The sequence below is a fragment of the Symsagittifera roscoffensis genome, chromosome 10 (assembly GCF_963678635.1).
Source record: "Symsagittifera roscoffensis chromosome 10, txSymRosc1.1, whole genome shotgun sequence".
NCBI classification, from domain to species: Eukaryota; Metazoa; Xenacoelomorpha; order Acoela; family Convolutidae; genus Symsagittifera; species Symsagittifera roscoffensis.
This window is the reverse complement of record NC_087071.1, coordinates 26,225,290-26,246,222: the sequence shown is the minus strand read 5'-3', so window position 1 is coordinate 26,246,222 and position 20,933 is coordinate 26,225,290. Positions and strand designations below refer to the sequence as shown.

At 33.3% G+C, this 20,933-nt stretch overlaps 1 non-coding gene across 1 annotated transcript; it reads left to right on the top strand.

Annotated features, from left to right (window-relative positions):
* The first annotated feature begins 1,159 nt into the window (after positions 1-1,159).
* Positions 1,160-1,349, top strand: LOC134855797 (U2 spliceosomal RNA). The gene has a single exon (XR_010164642.1). It is a non-coding gene; the product is annotated as a U2 spliceosomal RNA (small nuclear RNA).
* The last annotated feature ends 19,584 nt before the right edge of the window (positions 1,350-20,933 follow it).

Here is a 20,933-nt window from a genome sequence, read left to right as displayed (position 1 = left end):
TCGACTTTTTAACTAGCCATTTTTGACAAAATTTTTTTTTATCATTCAAAAAATATTGTTGTCTTGAGTTTAAATTTGAAAAGATATTTCAACTTTGATCATGTTTCGTCAAGTTATGGGCGTTTAAAGATTGTCATTTTGGCCGATTTGGGACAATTAACGCGCCATATATTTCGCGCTGTTAACGCGTAAGCGGAGATTTAATCCGTCTGAGAAATCGTTCCAAATTGGTTGAAAGAAGCTTATTTGCCATAATTGATTTGTTACAATGAGCGAAATCTATTCTTTTGTACTTTATATGGCGTGTGGGGAGATCATTTCATTTTAAAAAATATTTTTAGAAAAAAAATTTCATTTTATTTTATTACATCTAGTTTTTTTCTGTTACTAATGCTCCATAGACCTCAAAAGGCAGTCTGATCTTTCAGGGCTTCGCCCTGATACGACCAGTTTTGTATTTATTCCTTATCAATTTGAATCGATCTGAATTCTATTTTATTAGTGCGGAAAAGACTGTTTCATGGCTAAAGTAGACCCACCCGTACCGAACTTTCCTCACAATTTCACGTCTGATCAAACAATTGTCAGACACTAGCTGCTTTCCAGCTCTGTGCATATCTCTTTCATATGTGATCCTTTCTGCCGTTTGCAGACTATACCTGAGTCAGACATGACTATACCTGATCAGACATGACTATACCCGGTCAGACAAGACTATACCTGGTCAGACATGACTATACCTGGTCAGACAGGACTATATGGTCAGACATGACTATACCTGCCTGAGTCAGACAAGACTATACCTGGTCAGACATGACTATACCTGAGTCAGACAAGACTATACCTGGTCAGACATGACTATAACTGCTTCAGGTCTGATCATATAGAAAACTTATCGCCATGTAACGGCAGTAACACAGATGGTTATAACGTAGTCCACTGAAGTCTTACGATAAAATTACAAGCCGGCAGGGTATTTTTATAAGGCAAAGAATCATAATGACTGCCTATTTTTAAATATTTACCTTGATCTTGTATGAATTGTTTTGGGAGCGACCTAGCTCCCAATCCAATCGGATAGTTTAAAAGTTTTATGGTCCGAGCTGTTGTTTTTTTGTTGTGTCTGAGGCATGAAGAAAAAAGATCCTTTGTTTCAGTTATCGTTTCTCGGCCTTTTGGCTAGCATCATAAATAGTATTTGTTTTTGTCAGCTTAATATCTGGCATGCTGGGCATTGCCTGGAACCAATATTAAACTGATTTTTGCTTCTCGAGTTAACACCGAAGCTTGCTTCGGTTGACTCATGGATTGTCCCGGTCTTCAATACCATAATGATATGTCTGCTTCAGGTCTTATCATGCATTTTCAGGCTTGATTATGTCTGGTCCAGGTATGATAATGTAAAGTCAGGTATGATCATGTCTGCTTCAGGTATGATCATGTCTGGTCCAGGTATGATCATGTCTGGTTCAGCTATGATCATATCTGGTCATGGTATGATCATGTAAAGTCAGATCTGAAATATACCTGGGACAGGCCTGATCATACCTGGACCAGACCTGAAGCAGACATGATCATACCTGACTTTTTTCTATAGTTATCATACCTGTACATGTCTGACTCAGACATGTACAGCGAAAAAGAGACTTGCCACAGGACTGATACAGGTCTGAAAGTTGTATGAAATTTCGATGTTCAGATTTAAATTTATTTTAAAACTTCAGTACGGGCAATGGCTGAAGATTCTGGACAAGTTAAAATTTCTGAAACAGTCCAAAACTGATTGAGTTGAACGGCAGGAGATTTCAAAGGTCAGTGCGTAACTATTTGGTCAGATTCCCATATTAGTACACAGGTGTCAAATTTTTTTAAAGAGGAAAATGTCCATTGTTGTTATTCCAAGTAGAAGTAACCTGGAAACTAATCAACAAAAGAAATTTAAAGATAAAAAGTTTTTTTTTCAAAATTTCATGCAATATATTTAACTCATGTATCAATCTGCTGTTTTTATTTGAAGCACTGCAAATCAAACCATGATGAAAGATTTAGAAATTTTGCATAATTTTTTTTGCGAATCGTTTGAAAACAAACAAAGTTTGAAGAAGTAAGAACCACATTTGAGCTACAAAATATAAAAATTTATAACTTCAAAGAAAAATTTACAGATCTTAAATTGGATCCAATTCGATAAAAAATTGAACGAAAAATTGATAATTGATTCTTTAAGAAGAGATTATTTTAAACGGAGCTGCAATAAAGAACAAAAACAACAACAAAAAAACGAGTATCTGGATTTACGCGTGAACTATACAACGTTCTTGCTATTTCAACATAATTTCAAAAGAAAATTTTATGAAATCGAGTACAATATTGGTTCGGAAGTTCCCACTGAAACTTGTTTTTGGCTGTTTATTTAAAAGCTGAACCACAAGTTTTGAAATTAGAATTGATAAATAACGATGTGATATAAATTTTTTCACTTTGTTTTTTTTCAAAAAAATAGTTATGAGCGTTACTTTTTCTGTCTCTTTTTTGAGAGTTTTTTTCTGAAAGTCTGAAAGTCAATTGCTATTCATTTTGTTTTTAGAAACAAAGTCAAAAATGCAAATTCAGTTAAAACATAGCTCATTGTGATTTCTCGAAAGGTGAACAATTTGTTGTTCATGGCGATTCAGAAAGCCTGACTGGTCTTTCTAGTCTGGTCACGTTGATGATCTTCAAATGTTAAAAATTGACAACTTTTGAAAATCATAAATCCCTGATAGAAAAAAAATCAGAGTCATTCATCGCGGATTCAGGTTACGATCAATGTCATTTGAAACGTCATTAGCGCTGAAAAATTTATTGTCAATTCAAGACTAACTTGTCTCTGATGCAGGGTTGGCGTTTTGCAGTTTCAGCATACTGGGAAAAACAGCCAACTTTGAAAAGTGTCTTACGTGGGATTAAGTCTTACGTGGGAAACGTGGGATTAAGTCCACTTTATACTGAATTGTGTTTTTGCGCATTTTTATCTCCATCAAAGCCAGCAAATTGATGAAAACAAGCTCAAACGTCATTCAATCCACAAGTTTAGGTATAACTAGTACACAAGTAGATCGTTAGATACTTTCAAAGATCTTACTAAACTTATAATGTGTTTTAGCCTGGGTCAGCTAGGAAAAGGGGCTCAAGTGAAGGATGAATAACCGAAACTCTTCACTGTTTATCTTTATTAAAATGGTTAGTTTTTCAAAAAATTCTGTTAGTCTTGGGTCGTTGATAAGAGTTGGAGAGTGCATCGACGTTTGAGGTCGTTAGACATTTTTTACTAGGAGGTGGGGAGAACAATTTTGTTCCGTTTGATCCAAGGGAAGCCTTGATGATCAAATATCTTGTAGGTGAATTAAAAATTAGATTGAAGTCCAAAATTTAAGATCCAAGGATAGCCTTGATGATCTGGTTTAGGGAAAACTTAGATATTTGACAAACAAGGATATGCCTTGGTAATGTTTCAGCTGAAGATTTAAGTTTAAGGAAAAGTTATGAATTAAGGATTGATTTAAAAGTTAGAAAATTAAACGATTTTTATTTCTAGTTGATTATGGTTATGTTTTAGATGAAGAAACAAAGAAGCATTAGCTATGAAAGAGTGGGAATACAAGTCTTTGAGAAGCAAGTAACTTCTATAAATTTTAAAAAAATTTCAATTTAACTAATAACTAATTTTCGTGTTTTTTATTTAATCAATTTTACTTCACAAAAATTTTAAAATTATGCAGATTTGAAGAAAAGAACGACTTAAGTATTTGAATTTGTTATTATGTTTAAAATATGTTTATAGATCATTAGGAAGTACATGGCTTGAGAATGAAATTTACAAGTAACTTTTATTTATTGTGAGAGAATGAAAGTTTACTGCATTGAGAACTTTGAAAAGAAATAATCATTACAGTTTGCGTCGTTTCACGATGTAGAAGCTTGGTCTGCTGTTCGTGTTTTGACCTGGTGGTTGCCGTGTCGTTTGAAGTAATTGAGTAGACGTATTGAGACGTAGAGACATACTTATTGAGTTATCTATACTATCTAACATTTTGCAATGTTTTTTGGATCTTATTTCTATTTCGAATTTGCTAAATCTAAGATTGTCAGGAGGTATTGTTCGAGATCATGATTGGTTAGTTAGAAATATTTTATAGAGATAGTTTCATCAGTAAACTAATTGGATATAAATACTAGTTTTAAGCTGGTTCCATTTTTCATGAAAATTTCATTTTTTTTTATCAACAAGTATAAATTTTATTCAGTCCGCCTTCAGTCTTTGTTTGGCCAGGATAAAAATGGGAGAGCCTCGTAAATATAGAGCCTCAGCGTTAGAAGCTAGGACGTTAGACTACAGACTTTTTTGACAAAGAATTAAGAACCGGAGCTCCTAGTGTTGTTTAAAAAACAAAATGGATCACCCGAAATCATATTGGCAATTATTATGTTTCACTCTGCTGTAAAAGAGTAGCTTAGAAATTAGCAGAAAGTATTCCCACCACAAGTATCATAGCAAAGAAAAACTGGATAAAAACGATAAATAACTGTAGTAAGAGATTTTTTTTACTTGTGCAGAGTAGTTGCTGAGTGATTAGCTAATCAATAAATTGGAAAATGAGTAGGAAAAAAAAGGATCAAGTTTGGGACCAAATCTGTCCTAACTAAAAAATTAGGCCCAATTTTTTTGCGTGAATTCTTTTTAGTTTTCGGGTACTTGGGAAACTATAAAAATTTATCTGCACTGATACTGAGAAACTATTGGTTTTTCGCTCCATTCAGCTATTTTACTACAATTTGCAATACACCTTACAGCTTCAATTCAAGTCAGACTGAAATCCTTGTCCTTAGAAGTGAAAAAAAAAAACAAAACTGTGATGTATCATAGCAAGACTAATAGGTTGAAGGCGGAGCACGAAAAGTTAGTTTTCCTTCTAACTTGTTGGAAGGAGTGTTTTAATCTGAAGAAACATTTTGAGTCTAGGGGAAAGTACGCAAACAACACGTTTTTTTCTTTCTTTTTGAAAATTTTAAATCAATCAAAACATTCCCCGGTTTGATCAAAATTTTCATTTTTCTTACAAAACAAGGCTTTAAAAATTTCACGAAACCTATGGTCTTTTTTTTCAAGAAAATTGTAATTTAGGAACCTTTCCTTCAACAATTTTCAAAACTGTTTTTCATAATTTAAAAAAGTTTCTTATACTCATAGACCAAATTGGAACCTGATCTAAACTAAATTTTATTATTGGATAAATTAGATATTTTACCACTGTAAAATATTTATTATTGACCAATCATATTCCATCTAACTAACAACCCACTTATTTGTAAGTGCTGAAACTACTTGTAATTTCAGCACCAGAGAGATTTGAATTTAACTTAGAAATTAGTTACCTCTCCAAGCGAACTTCAGCAGTCGCAATAAGCCAGTATACTCTAGATCTATTGAGCCTAGCAGAGACTAGTTAAACACCCTGAGACTAGTAGATATAAGAGTAAGATTAGGATCGGTATTAGACAAAGAAGTTGCACGAATCTATCCGGCCGAAAATAAGATAGACGAGCACCCTATCCGAAATCACTCTATGAGTTACACCTCGAACATAACTCATCTGGTGCGACCATAAGTCTCGATCAAGACCTTAAAAAACAAATTAGTTTAAAACTAACAGATAAGATTAGAATTAGACAAAAATATTATCAAAATGTTACATGATAATAATTTAAATGAAATGTCTCTACGACTCAATAGATCAGAGCCGCTATTCCGTACAATACTAGAATTAACCGGCATTGGAAGAAAATCTCGGACAAGAGACGATCTACGACGAAGAAACTTACCATTAAGCTTCGTGGTCGTACGGCAAAAGCCAACACAAACTTTTATATTTAGAATCTTTTTAGCAATAATATTAGATTTTCATTTGCAAACATAAACCTTTGAAGCAAATCTTCAATGATTATTTTAGGCGCTAAATAAAATTACTATTGTACAATAACGATTGATAAAAAGATGTCAAATCGTTCCCTCAACTTCTGCAGTACTATATAAAACATATTTGAAAAATATTAGTATACATAAAACATCCTGTTGCTCCAGCTTCATCACCTAAACATAACAGCAATCATAAAGCCAACTAACATCATTAAAAACTAAAACCTTTTACCAATAAATTTAAACCATTTTAAACTTTTTTTCGTTTAATCTTAAACCAGATCATCAAGGCTTTCCTTGGATCTAAATAAATTTTCTACTTTATCAATTTTAAATTCTGATCATCAAGGCTTATCCTTGGATCAAAAAGAACAATTTTATTCTCACCCACTCACTTATCAAGTGTCTAATGACCTCAAACGTCGATTCACTATCCAACCATTTCAAAAGACCCAGGACTAATAGAAATTTTTAATATCACTAACCATTCAAATTAGGGTAAACAGTGAAGAGCTTCGGTTATTCATCCTTCACTTGAACCCTCCTCTTACCTGAACCAGGATAAATCTTAAACTTAGTAAATTTAAAATAGTATCTAACGAACTACTTGCGTTCTAATTATACCTGAACCTTGTGGATCGATTTACTATTCTCCAACCCTTGAACACAATCACTACCCCTAAGTAAGATTAAGTAAATTAACACCTTAATTTAGACTAGCCACGAGAAAGTAAAAAATCTTTCTCCGGAATCGATATACCTTTCTTCCAACCCTGAACAAAAGACCTAGGTTAAGCTAACCAAAAAATTGTAAGGACTAACAGTCTAGAAAAATAAAAATCACTAATAACTTCTTGTATCCCTCATCCTAAATCCTATGTCATTAAAAAACTTAGGAAATAAACAAACAATCGTTTTACACAATTGTGAAATAGACAACCAAAAATACGATCTTGTAAAAACCCCACATACACAAACAGTTGGATACATTCGAACAAAACGACAAACAACAAAAAGAAAAATTATAAGTAAGCAAAGACAAATAACACGAAAAAGATTTTCAAAAAATAGAAATGCATTTTCCGAATCAGAAGCCAGTACGCAAATTAAAATAATCAATAAATAAAAATTGCCCCATCCATGATCAGTTATATTTTTCCGATTCAGAAACAACTTCAAACTCATCAAAAAGAAGAAAAAGAAGAACAAAAAAAAGCAATATAAACACAAACCAGTTTATCCATACAATTGGAATCAACCAATTAGACATATTGATAATCATATAATAACAGTCATCAAACGAAAAAATGAGCAACACTCAGAGTGACGAAATTCCAGATGAAGAAGCAGTTTTTCCTTTTTCTATAAATTCACTCAGTGATAGAGGAAAAACACGATTTTGTAAAAACTTACTTGTAAATCTTTTTGAACCAGGAATTAGTCCATGCAAAGCAGAATTCCCGGATATAAAAATCAAAAGACAAATTATAGAACATTATTTGAAAGACATATGTAGCCTAACACAACAATACGGAATCTACACCATCGAATACACCAACAATTCATGGTAAATATGTAATCCAAACAGACGATTTTGATTTAGAATTTTCAAAAGTATTCACAGAATTTATCAAAAGCATACAATATCAAAATTCAGAGAGAGCAAACTCAATAATCACCACCGAAATTTTTGCAATAATATATAGTTAAATATCTATATTAGAAAAAACAGAAGCTCAAAGTACATCACCAGTCCAAACATCCAAACATACAAAAGTAAGAAACGAAATCACCGCATTTTCAACATTTTTAAATATAATCCGTGAAAATTTCACCAATAATGATCTCTCACAAAACACTAAACATGATTTACAAAAAATACTAGCATGATTTACAATTGATTATTTTACACATAATATTGATTTAATTGAGCAAGCAAGAAAAACCTTTAGACCCCAAAGTACCAATGACGACACTGTCATTGCAGAACAATCAGATTACGTTTGGGACCCGGAATGGTCTCATCCAGCATTTTTAAATTTCCCAGTCAAGCAATAAGTACAATATCTTTTCACAAAGATTATGTAAAAGTAACACCATTAACGATTGACGCAACACCATTAAATTATAATACAATTTTACCCGATACACGAAATAATAGCTTAAATTCAACAGTCATAACTAATGAAAACCTGAATGGAAATAGAAATTTTACACAGCAAGATATTCAAACACCATCACACTTCATAAATGAAGAAAGAGCTCAAACAACAGTAACAACTACACAACAAAGTATTTCACCAATACGTCCAAACCTCACAACACCAAAAAATACAAATACATCACTACCACAAGTAACCTTACAATCGACCGTTAAACCATCGGTTGCTCCAAAATATTCCCATATGGACTATTAGACATATAGACCAATGACAAAACCGTCAAAAACACGGATAACGTTCACGAGAAACACATTTGCAGAACACAATTATAATTATGTACATCAATCAAAAACAAATCAACCCCCCCCAAAAATACACAAAACCTAAACCTCGTATGTTCTCACTATTGGAATCTCCCAAATACATCGACTAATTCAGTAAATTTTCAAGAAAATCCACATCCTCCACAGGATTATAGTGAAAATTACCCATTTTTTCAACAAATTAGGAATAAACAACAAACACCTTATAACACAAATTACTTATCATCTGATGATGATGATTACTATCAACCAGTTTTTTTTGCACCATATGCTCAAGAATATTGCACACAGAGACCGCGACAATCTCAGCCATCCCAAAATATGAAGATTTACCCACAAAATCCAACAGATATGCAGAATCAACAAGCAATTCATATACAAAACCCTTTTAACGCACAATCTTTTCAACCTATACAACCACAAAATCCAATTTCTATGCAATCTTACCAACCAACTCAAATGCAAAATAAAATACCGCTCCAATATTACCTCCAGCAACATGGAATAACAAAAAATCAACTTACAAACTTCTCACAAATGCCAAATGCCGCAGAATCACTACAGATGACTATGAATCCATACCTCATGGGTGGATCGTCAATAGCATCTAATAAAGCATTAATGGTTTTCACAGGAACAGACCCTGATCATTCTTTAGAAGATTACTTAAATGCAGTCACAGCAAATCTAATTTTAAATATAGGACCCGAATTCGCAGATTTTCAAATGAAACAATTAAACAATTAGCAGTTCGAATCGAAACACTGATTCGAAAAGCATACTAACTCAATACTCATGAATACAAAAACACAAAAATGACAGAAATTTTATTGATGACCTTAACACCTCAATTAAGGAAAATAGCTATAAAAAAGAGAGCATCTCATCCTTCCTCAATTCAAGAACCAGATTTAGATTTTAGAAAATTAGTGGATAAACTAGAACAAGCAGAAATCACAATGAAACTCGAAGAAACAAAAAAATTAAAACTAAAGTATGTTAATTGGATCGAAACAAATACTACACATATAAATAACATACAAGGATCAGATACAGACCTGATTGAAAAAATCACTGAAATACTCAACATCTATGAAGAGAACCCAAACTTTAAAAGTGTAATTATTGGTGTAATTATTGCCGACGATACGGACACAGTATTACCGAATGTAAAAAAAAACCACAAGACAATCAGAATAAATCTCAAAAGCACAAAGAACCAAATAAATCATTCTATCAATATATGAAAAAAGATCAAAACCTACCAAACAAAAATATATGTAGTAATAATAAGGAACAATAAGGAATAATAAGAAGAATTCAGGAAAACCACTTCCAAGCAACTCAAATTATTCAAGAAATCAATCACCATTAAACTCTAGTTATGAAGGTAGATCGCCCGAACAAAAAAATTCACGAAATTTCTCACAAGTTAGATATAGTCGATCGAATAGCCAAAATAACCAAAACAGAAATAACTATTCACAATCGAATTCAAACAACAGAATTTGTTTCTGCATCCAGTTCCCATTAAAACCCAAGGAATAGACACTATTCCCATAATAGATAACGAAACTCATCATACAACAGAAATAGAAACTATTTAAACAATAGGAATAGAAGTTATTCCAACAATCGAAATCAGAACTATCCAAACGACAGATCAAGGAACATTTCATATAATTGATCAAATTATAAAAGATCAAATGATAACTATCATAACAGATCACGAAAAAATTCCCTAAATCGAAACTCAAGTTGCAACAATAGATACAGAAATTATTCCCAGTCACCCCATCGGAATAATATTGTTACCCCGATTCTAAACATCGATACAGAAGTAACACACCAAAGCATCAAAGACACATCAATCAAGTGCAAACAAATGAAGAAACAACTTCAGACCTCCCAGGTATCGACGACAGAGAAAATAACGAATTACATTTAAACCACATTAATTGTGAATCAACAGATACTGAAAGTGATACAGATAACACCATCTCAGTAAATATGATAACAGTCGAAAACGACTGTTCACACATAATCCTTTTGTTCACATATACAAGAAAATCACTTGGAACTTCTCCAGAATTATTACACCACACCCATTAATCATAATATTACACAAAATATACAAGAAGTAAACAAAATTAACACTGTAATTAAACTTGATCAAAAAGAGAAACATAATTAAACCTGATCAAAAAGATGAAGTACAATGCTTAAACACAAAACATATTTATCAAAACATCAAAAAACAACAACCAAGAGAAAAATTTTGGACAATTCCATTTCTCTTAGAGAGTCCAAGAAGTAAAGAATTAGAATTCCAACCACCAGATCTTGAAATTGATTTTTTAATCGACTCAGGATCAGAAAAAACATACTCCAACTTCACACAAAATTTTTATTTTCCAAACGCACAAATTTGGATAAAAGTATTATGCAATGATTGTATAATATGTCAATTGAACAAACCTTATCCAAATCAAAAACAATTAGCACAGAAACAAGATTTTAAAGGACAAAGTTTATATTTCAACATTTCATTCGACACATTCGCCATCTTCTGAAGGAAACTCCTACATTATGGTCATTGTTGATGCATTTACGCACTATGTAGCACCCAATCCAGTACCACATTGTAATGCTTACTATGCTTACACAACACTTTACTAACACTGGATAGCTAAATTCGGATTACCCGAAATCCTAGTTACAGACAATGGTACAGAATTTATTAATAATAAAATTATCACACTATGCCACTTATAGAACAATAAACATAAACCACGTACATCTCATGCACCTTGGACAAACGGTTTAGTCGAAGGTATGAACCGTTCATTACAAGAATATCTTAGATGTATTATTAATGGAAATGATACACGATACACAGAATGGTCAGCAGATGTAAAATTATTTCCCTTATCATACAATTCACAAATCAGGACAACTTTAGGAATGTCACCATATGAAATGGTTTTTAATCCAAAGCCACGAAAACCAATTATGTTCACAGCAAATGCCCATAAAAATGCACAAGGTTATTGCCAACCAAACAAAGATTCAATTTGTTATAACCTATCCTTACACACACATGATAATGATCATTTTCATCACCCACAAATCCTCAAATTAGCTTCCGGCACACATACCGATTGGATTTTAAATAGAGATAAAAAACACAATGAAATTTACCAAAAAGTAACAAAGAAATTGTTACAAGGCAAAACATTAATAGCCAAATTAATTCACGCTTTGTGCCAGCCACAGATTTAAAAATTGGAACAGTTACCTTAATACCTAATTTTAATACACAAAAAGGAATCTTTAAAAAATTACAACCACTTCGAAAAGGACCATACCAAATAATTGCCAAACCCACTGACGTAACATACAAACTCATAGGCCCAACCAAAAAAGAAATTGTTCAACATCGTAACAATCTATTACCTTACTACCCGAAAGAATACGCATTACGCAAATTAACTCAATTATATTCTTTTTTAGGTTTCAAAGTTATTCAAAACCATACACATACAGAACAAGAAACAAATGTACAGGACGACGTTCATCATAAACAAAATCAAAAGCAAAACACAACTCATAAAAATACAAAAACACCAGACCCAAAAATACCTCAAAAAGAAAGAAAAAACAGGAAAATGATAGAAAAAAACCACAAGAACAAATAGAAAAGTCAGAACACAGAGAAACATCACGACTTAGAAATCAACTACGTAAAAATTACAAAACATTCATCCCACAGTCTAAAGTATTAAAGAAAGTTGAATTTCAAAAACAACTTTGATTTTAAAGTTAATAACTTGTAAACCTCTATATCATTTTGAACTTTCACATTTTCAAGATATCATGCTGAAACATATGCAACAATTCTAGTTTAAATTCAGCCAATAGAATTCACTCAAATCCGTCACCTTCAATATCTCTAACACAAACCTACTAGCCGATAGATATTAATCTCCAGGCTTATCTATAACTATAACTTTACAACCTCCAGGTCAAAAATAAGCAACTCGCTAAAACTTGACAACTAAAATAAATACCATCATAACATTACAACCCTCCCCTATCAAATAACGCAAGATCAACAATATTTTCCCAACTTAGACCTCAAAAACCCTCCAACCGAAAATGGCAAATTAGCCTAAAGTAAAAAAAGACCATAATCATTTGGCCTTAAGTACAAATATTTCAAAAATACCGCAGATTACCCAACAAATAAAAACAAAGCAAAGAAGAATTCCCAAACACCATAAAATTAGCCTCCAACAATTTTTCACAAAACTCAACCCACTTGTCAAAAAATCAATAATTAATCCAACCACACTTGAATTTCGACCCAGAAATCAAAAAATATTGAACGAACGAATCATTTCTTAAATGCTTTTCTCTCTAACAGTCGATACCTTAAAAAAAATAATCATAAACCTTTTCATAAAATTTTTCATTCTATTTAAACTTTTGCTAATTTTTTTTATTGAAACTTTTGAAGCCCTAATAATCCTTTTAATAATTTTTTGCAATATTTTTTTAATTTTCTACTCCCTAATTGAAATATATCCCCAACTTTGCCAAATCATTGACCACATTCCCAGGTACGATAATTCAAAGTCTATTCAAATGATACGAACAGTTTTTAGTAGAACAGATATTTTTTTACTATTCGTAATTTTCATCACATCATTATCATCCCTAATTATGACAACGTGCAAATGTGTAAAAAAAAGCAATAGTCACATTCGCCTTAGCAACAATCCTTTCAATTCTTTTCATCGAAGAATATTATAATAAACATAAATCTTCCCACTAGAAAAAGATTAATTGGACACATTTCCAAAATTGCTAACCCACCGCCACAAAATCAGTCTTCACCGACATCTTCCCATGAAAATCCAGTCATACTCACACCTATCCAAAACCCCCAAACATCCACACGAGTTTCTTTTCAAGATAACCCGTACACTTTTGAAGAACGACACGCTCGCCTAACTGAACTACTAGAACCAGTTCAGCGACAAGCATCCCTAAGTGAACCAACATAAAATTTGTACCCCATATTACCACAATACTATAATCAAAAAAGACATATTAGTCAAAACCAAAATACAGTTGAAATAAATAGACCAATTATACATCCACGAAGAAAAAGAACTTTTCAAACCCCCAGAGTTCATTTTGATATACCCCAATCACCAACACCAACTACTTCAGAAATCTCAAGTAGTACATTACCAGAAACTCCCACACTCCTTTCACAGCATAGCACCTCAAGTATACCCTCAGATTACTTAGGTTCAACAGCAATATCTGAACAAATACGTGAAAATCCTTTTAACCCCCCCCCCCCCCTAATCCCACCGAACGACTACCATATTGGGCAAAACACTCATATGCACAAGGTGAACTAAACATAGTAAATGAACCAATAGATATTTCTACTGATACAACACTATCATCGTTACCAGAAACATTATCACTCCCGTCACCACCATCATTAAGTCAAATCTCACCGACTTTTTTCCCTTTAAATTTCCCAAATAACCTCGACGCTAGATAACGAGAACAATCATCGTCAAATATCCCTTTACGATTAGATTGGAACACTTTCGTAACACCGCCCCCACTATTTGGACAACATCAAGAAAGTAACCGACTCCACAGTTGGGCACTCAATATATTACAATATAGACAAGACATCCACGAAGACATTCGTGACCATAATATCCAAATACTCCAACAAAATAGTCTACAATTAAAATTTGAAATCACAATCAGACTTAATAATTTTGTTCAACACCCCTATCCATTAAATCCACCAAATATAACAGCTGAATCGCTACCACCACCATTTATAACAACTGAAGTAATATATAATTACGACAGATATGCAAAAAAAACACAATTGGTTACATAACATTTTATAATCCATACTCCGGATTATCATACACATGTATATTCTAAAAATATTAACATTTCAACACATCCTTTTTCTAATATTTTCCGAAAAATACACGAAAGCATCTCGTTGCAGAGGACCTCAGGATTTATTAGTAACATACTATGATTGTGAAGAAAACGAACAAAAAACACTATACAAATATGCAATAAATCAAGTAACACAATGCGAAACAGAACCACAAGCTATAGAAACTACAGATGAAATAGCAACATTGTATTCAAAAGCCCGAGCAACAACAGTCACAGGATATAAACTTACAGCAACATTTTCCGAAAAGAAAGTACATTGTTCACAAGTTTCCAACGGAAATAAGAACCGACTTGATCACGAATCATTTTACATATGCGAATTAGAAAGAACACAAATCCTACAATCACTCGCATTAGCAGTACTAAAAGTACCTTACGCAGGATCTTTATTATCAGGAAACAGATCAAATTTTCTTGATTACGAAGGAAACATTTTATGGTTTCACACTTGCACCAAAAAAGTATCACCATTATATGTTTTTGAAGATAAACGTTGTTATAAAAGAATCCCCATATTCTACAAAAATAAAGTACTTTTTGTCGACACACTTTCAAGACGAACATATTTTTGGGATACCGCAGTCCCATGTGGATCAGAAAATAGCCACAATGTCGTACAACTAAACCCTGATGAAGATAAATACTACCTACTTACACCGTATCCTACATTAATGCAACCACTCAAAAAGTTTTCACCCGAAAGCATCAGAGCTATCGCTCGTAACCCAAATATTGATCTACAATCAATAGGAATATATTCTAAATCTGATATACAACACCACATATAGAACACAACAGTTTCAAGAATTACTAACACAAATGGACACAATACAAAGACAATCAATCGACCAGAACTTAAGAAAACTTGCCGAAACCGCAGGATTTGCAAACATTTATACACAAGACTACAGCGGATATTTTAAGGATTTTAAAGATTATATATATTTAAACGGTGAAAAATACAGACCACAAGATAATTCACCCATAAATATTTTCAGTTTTGTCACCTTAAAAACGAATTTCTCGCCTTTCTAGGATGGCCCTATTACATCTTAGAAAAATTAACTATCTTTTTTTAACTAAGTTTAATTTTGTAGGATTTCTTTTCTCGCTGTTAAAAGGAATCTGTAACACATGTGCTATACACACACACAATTAAGCCGCCAAGCAAGTGTAGCACGTATACTATTTGCAGGATTTTTTGGAATTTTTTTATCATCAATCAAAAAAATACTTTTAGCTGCACAAATAAAAGAATATAATACGAAAATATCCACAAGACAAAACACATTCGACGAAGAACATAATAATGTAGATACAACACCTACTGCACCACAGATACCACCCCTACCACAAAACCGTCCATTATCATTAGTCCCCCGAAATTTTCGAAACTTAGCAATCACAAATAATCCAACTTTTAGACCAAATACAACACAAAGTCCCATCCAACACATAATGACACATCGTTCACAAAATGATAACAAATATGAGAAAATTATCGAACAACCTCACACCACCACTTTTCAGTCTCAAAATGATCATTTTTTTTAGCCCAAGATGAGCCGACAACTTGGATCCCTCCATCGCTCAAATTCCCACCCAGCCAACCTCCAAACTCATATCCCAATTATCTCACTTTTTGCTTTCCCGCCATCCGATTCTCCAATTATTATTATACTATCAAGCACAAATACTGATACTATATTTCAGTTTTTCATACTATCTCACATTTTAATAACTCCAATGTAGAAACTCCCGACGAATTCGCAGACCCCGAACCATCTCCCTCTACCCATACCCAGACTAATTCCTCAGTTTTTTCGAAACCCCCCTTTCGACCCATCCAATCCAGTCATCCACTCCCTTCCCTTTCCACTCCTTCTTACGCTTCCCAAGAAACCCCAACCTATTCTCCATTTAATTCCGACAGATCACATAATAACTCACCAGAAACCATCCAAATTTCCGAAGAACTCGACAAGTTTATTACATTACAACAACAACTAACACACCCCCACACTTGCAATACATCAACTATCATCAACAGTAACATCATCAAATCCACCAAATGCTACACCCTCTTCAGCTTACACTCCATCATTAGCTCAATCATCCACATCCACCGAAACACCTACCAGCACTAACCGAGCTTACCGCACTTTTAAACGAAAATTCCCAAATCACCCATTTCCAACTAAACCCGGAACAGCCCGAGAATATATTAACCACCCAGAACACACCAACACAAAAATTTTCTTGAAATCACCCTACCCTCATTTCCGCAATATACCTTAAATACCCCTACCTTAACGAAACACGAAATTTTGTTGATGAGCACGTTTTAATGCAAACACTTCATTGGTTAGCTTATTACAATTATACTAACCCCCTTTGTTTACCACTAGCTAACACAACTGAAAATATCGAGAAAAACAAAAATATACTATATAGACTCACCACATCATTAACACCTCGACAATTTACTTACGTTGGATATAAAAAATTATTAAAAACATTCACCGCACCCCGAGTTAACGATTTTTTAATCGAATACTACGACCATAATATCATCCGTCCTAACCAAGATCAATTTTTAGACGAAGATCGCTTTGCAAACGCGCAACTAATCGAAAAAATTTTTATGAAATCATCATACTTATTTACGCTTAATATTTTTGATAAAAAGCATGAGCATACAATTTCAAAAGCACTAGTTGACATACAAGCATATGAAAGCTTCTATGATAAATTTCAGTTATTTTCACTAAGCTTTCACTTTCTTTCACCACAGGATTGCGATTTGCACTGTTCCCACGATATAATGTTACGCACTAATCGAACGCACACTTACACATATTATCGTTTTATACAAAATCATTTTGATTTACACACTCCATCAAGACAACCCCACCATCGTTTTCAGTTTATTAACTCAAAATACACGTCGCCATTTTTTCTTAATTTCACATATTGCATTAAAAATACTTACCTCCACGGCATCCTTCGCAACTATGACCCAGTTACCCAGATGTATATTTTCTGTCCCGCATGAATTCATACAACCTATCGAACTCCCCATAGTAGAATTTATTCATAATTCTAAATATAATCATAAAATCTATAATCTAATCCAAAACACACCTCATGATTTCGCAGTAGGCACAGAAGAACTAAATACCATCAAAGCACTTCAATTGCTTTGGCCACTGCTACAAACTAAAAATGTCATACGCATACTAGCTAAATTACTAACAACATCAGACTTGATTCACGACATCTTCCCCACGGTTTTTTTCCAGATGATCAAGGTAAATATGAATTAAAATAATTTTAACTAATAAATTCAAATTTGTACTAACCATTTTCTAGCAATGTTTTATTTATTTTTTTAGTCTTCATGCCACAATCATCTATAAAACTGAAAAAGACAAATAAAAATACAAACTTGTTAAATTCTATTCAAACTCCTTAATCTTTAGCACTAAATAATGTAGTAAAATTCATACCCAATGTAGTATTTTTATTTATAAATTATTTCCCCACGAAGCAGTAAAATTAAATACGATGAACATTTATAATTTTAAACTTCCCCAAAAGCAGTAAAATTCAATTTCAATGCAATAAATTCATAAAATGAGAAAGCAGTACTAACCTTTTCAAAATTTTCATTCATTCGCACAAGAAATCTATCCAAACTCGCACAGCTCGCCCACGAAGAATTGTTTAAATAATGATTTTAAGTTTCAAGTTTTCACTAACAACAACTCTAACAAGCAATAACAAGTTTCAAACTTTCCTTTAACCCGGTTGGAAAGGAATTATATACTAAATCAAACTAACCAACGCAACTTACTAAACACCACAAATCATAAAATAATAGCATGACTAAGACAAGAAAACCAACGGTACCCAAACCGGATTAACCCAGCTTAAAATTGGATAATTTATTCTTTTGAAGACTATTATAAAGTCTAAGAAAGAAATAATAAAACACAAAAAGTCGCAAGACAAAACCAAACCAAAAACAATTTGATTTTTGAAAAAAGGAGACAACCAAAATAACATAAGAAAGTCCAGAAAAAAAACAACATAAAATGTTATCACATAACAGGACCTCTCAAAGAAACAGCATGCAATCATACTCCCACTCCTGGCCTAACCCACCAGAGAAGGACGTCCTGAGCATGCTTATAGCCGGCCTAACCCACCGCGCTACACCCACGCTTTGTGACCACACTTCAATTTTTAATAAGAGGTACTCAAGGGTGAGTAACTCTTCAAAATAAGTGAACTAAAATAAAACGCTTTCGTGAAAACAACTAACTAAGAACATGATTAAAAACCAAATTAACGAAAATTTATAAAATGTAAATCATACTATGCAGTATATAGATCATACACAACAACAAAGACGAACATCCAAAGACTAGACGATCCCATCTCACTCAAACAAAAGAATGGCTAAATACAACCGACATGCCGTCCACAATCACCTTCAAAAGGATTTAGAGTACGACTTGACTTCGCAGAAAAGGACTTCATTGAACTAGACCAATGACCACCTCGATGTTCAAGTATACGTACAGATCCGAGTTACAAGGCATCCCTTCCAAACACGATTTTCACGCCATTCCCAGACGAGGCTGCACACAAAACAGTTCTCTACTTATACAGAAAAATCTGACATAGCAAACCATTTTGAAATCGGATTGATTTCATTGGGGATCACAGTCGTTGTCGAATGACAAAGTAACAACTTCCTATCCCTGATTCCAACGTCGTGGAACGTTCTTCTTCAAGAGGAACCGGATAAGAAAATGATGTTCGCCAAATACCAACGTTCATCATCCATCCTTCAATTACAGAAAGAAAGATAGTTCTAAAAAACCCCGGATGGGTGGAACCTGATCTAAACTACATTTAATTATTGGATAAATTAGATATTTCACCACTGTAAAATATTTAATATTAACCAATCATATTCCATCTAACTAACAACCCACTTATTTTTAAGTGCTGAAATTACTTGTAATTTCAGCACCAGAGAGATTTGAATTTAACTTAGAAATTAGTTACCTCTCCAAGAGAACTTCAGCAGTCGCAATAAGCCAGTATACTCTAGATCTATTGAGCCTAGCAGAAACTAGTTAAACACCCTGAGACTAGTAGATATAAGAGTAAGATTAGGATCGGTATTAGACTAAGAAGTTGCACGAATCTATCCGGCCGCAAATAAGATAGCGGGACGAGCAGACGGTGTACCCTATCCGAAATTACTCTATGAGTTAACCTACAGGACATAACTCAAAATTTAAAAACTCGCCGAAATACTTTACTGAAGTAACTGCATAACTTTTATAAATAGTTTTCGCTAACTTCAACAGTTGAAGTTGTTGTCTGTCAATATATCCATTACATTCGAAGCTTTATGACATGACTCGCTAAATTAGTTTTTAATGACTACGAAATAAATGCGAATCAGTAATTATTTATAAATGAGAGATTTATTGAAAAAAAATTATTCGGTCCGGAGCTTTTTGCTCGCAATGCTGACCTTCTGTTTTTTTTCAACCAAATCTTGAAAAAAGGCTGGTAGGATGGTCAACAGGGGGTTGCATTTTCAATATACAAGTCACACTCAAAATAGTCGTGCATGAACATTTCAAAAATCGCAAAAACATTCTTAATTAGCAAAACTGAGAAAAGTGAGAATAGATTTTCTTGCGTTCAATGCATTAATACCTTTTAGATGGAACAAAAAAAAACTAAAAAAAAATATTTGAAAAATTATTCTCAAAAAAAGAACTCAAAGTTTTTTGTCAAGTCTGAATTTGGGACCACCAAATGTCAAGGTTAGCAATTTTCAAACCCCGTTGTTTGAGGACGAGTGATCAGCAGGTTGATTGACTTTTTTATGTTCAGTGCATCAAAATTTCTCAGAGAAACAATTTTAATTAAGTGCGATGCGAAACTAAGCGTATCACACGTTCGTAACTGTTTCATCAATGATTGAAATCAAAGGTTGACTTTCTAAGCTTTCCCAAATAACTATAAAGACCCAATTTTTACCAAATTTTCTATACCGCAGGCAAATTTTTGAAAAAACTTTGAAAGGCGTTTTTGGGCACTTTTTGGAAAATTTTGGTCAAAAAATTGCGTTTTTTCAGCGCGCGCTCTGCCCTCAAAATTAGGAAATTTGAAGCCGAAGGCGCGTTTTGAAAATTTTTAGGGTCAGTGAGCCAAAAACGGATTTCTCAAACTAGTACAAAAGGGGTTCCTTTGGGTCGGTAGCGGGTCGAATCCCAGAAGGGAGGAGGCGACCGCCCAACCCCCCACGCCCTCTTTGTAAATCCGCTGGTGATTAAAATGATGTCGACAGTTTTTGATTTTTTTGTTATGTTTTTATGAAAGTTTTCTATGCTCAACGGTCAAAAAAAGAGCAGCCAAAAGTGAGCAATTATATTCTTCAAAACA